Genomic DNA, 1,977 nt, shown 5'->3' with positions numbered 1-1,977 from the left:
ATCACTCAGGAAGAGTGTGCAGGATGAGAAGACAAGGACAGAGAGAACTGCCCTTGGAATAACAATGTTTAGGAGCACACAGACTGAGAAAGTGCAGCCAGAGAGGTAAAAAAAAGACCTGAAGGAGCACTTCGGGAGGCCGAGGTGGGAGAATCACTTGAGGCCAGGAGTTTAAGACCAGCCTGGGCAACATAATGAGGCCCTGTCTCTACAAAAAATAAAAAAAGAAATTATCTGGGTGTAGTTGCACATGCCTATTGTCCCAGCTACTTTGGAGGACAAGGCAGGAGGATGGCTTGAGCCCAGGTGTTTGAGGTTGCAGTGAGCTATGATGACACCACTGCACTCTAACCAGGGCAACAGAGTAAGACCCTGTTTCAAAAAAAAAGACCCAAGAAAGTAAAGAGAAGACCAGACTCAAAGAGGAGAGAGAGGTCAGCTGGGTGGAAGGAAAGACTAGAAAGAGGTCATCCTGGAAAGGGTAGTTGGGGTGAGGTTGGGAACCCAGCTTGGAGAGCATTGAGGAGATGATGAAGGAAACATTGAAAACTGGCTTTGAATGGAAGGGGAGCAGGGGAAGTGGATCCAGGGGAAGTGGGGCAGACACTCTAGTTACCACGAAATATAACCTTTGCCAAAATACGTTAAAAATAAAAGCCAGGTGCTATTTCAAGTTATTTTCATGGAGAATAAATTTGAAAGAGGACCGTTAAATTTTAGGTAGAAAATCTAGAGTAGAAAATGTTTCCTAGTGGGGGAGATTGTGGATTCCATAAGCAGAGGTAAGAAAGTATAATTAATTTAGAATTATTTTGATACCTGCAACACTTCATCACTGGAAACAACCCAAATTTCAGTCAATAAGAGAATGTTTTAAAATTGTGAAACCTTCATACAATTGTCTTTCCACTCTGCCCCTCCACCTCTACTCTCGGTACTGGCTCCCTTTATTTCAACTTAAATGTCAATAACCCGATTCTGCTATTAGATGAACGAGAGGCAATGCCCCCCTGACACAGCCAAGTGTGAGGCGGTTATTGTCCTTACAGAAAAAGGGAGTGGTCTTCGGCTTCAGAAGGAATTGGCTCTAATCTTACCTCCACTGTTTACTCGGTCCCCTCCTCTAAAAAGATGGTGATAACACCCCTACTTTGTGTCTAGTTAACAAAATATAATCAGCTTTCCATGTCTGTGGGTTCCTAACTGGGAACTGAAAATATTTAAAGAAAAAAAAAAGATGGTTGCATCTGTATTGAACACGTACGGTTTTTTCCTGTCATTATTCCCTAAACAATACAGTGTAACAATTTACATAGCATTTACATTGTATTAGGTATTATAAGTAATCTAGAGATGATTTAAAGTATACAGGAGGATGTGCTTAGGTTATATGCAAACACTACACCATTTTATATCAGTGACTTGAACAGCCGTGGATTTTGCGATCAGCGGGGGTCCTGGAAGCAATCCCCCGGAATACGCACTGCTGTAAGCCTCTGCAAATATGAATTATTTAACCCTCCCATCTATCACCCCTATGAGACAAAGATTATCTTCGTTTTCTAATGAAGAAAACGGGCACAGAGAGGTTAAGTGGCATGGCAGGGTCGCACAGGTGTTACGCAGAGTGTATAGAGTGGGATTTGAACGCCCACCCTCTGGCTGCAGAACCTGTGCCATCCTGCAGGAAGTAAACCCATCCTCGGACCCGGCACGCGACAAGGAGTCTGCACACCGGGGCTGCAGTACGTGCAGCGTTTGTGTGCAATTCGGTCTTCGAGGAGCCTCGACTTCTCAACTTGGCAGCGTGGCTGAAAGGGCATCCCGGGAACCGGCGCTGAGGACCCCAACCAGGAGTTCTGCGGGGGTCGTGAGGGGGCTCCGGTTCCGCGCCTCCGCCGCAGGGGGGCGCTGCCGCCTTTGCCCGGCGCTGGCGCGCTGCTGGCGGTCCCCGCGGCCGGGCGCACCGCCTGCAAG

This window comes from Lemur catta, chromosome 4 (assembly GCF_020740605.2).
Source record: "Lemur catta isolate mLemCat1 chromosome 4, mLemCat1.pri, whole genome shotgun sequence".
Lineage (NCBI taxonomy): Eukaryota > Metazoa > Chordata > Mammalia > Primates > Lemuridae > Lemur > Lemur catta.
This window is presented reverse-complemented; position numbering follows the sequence as displayed.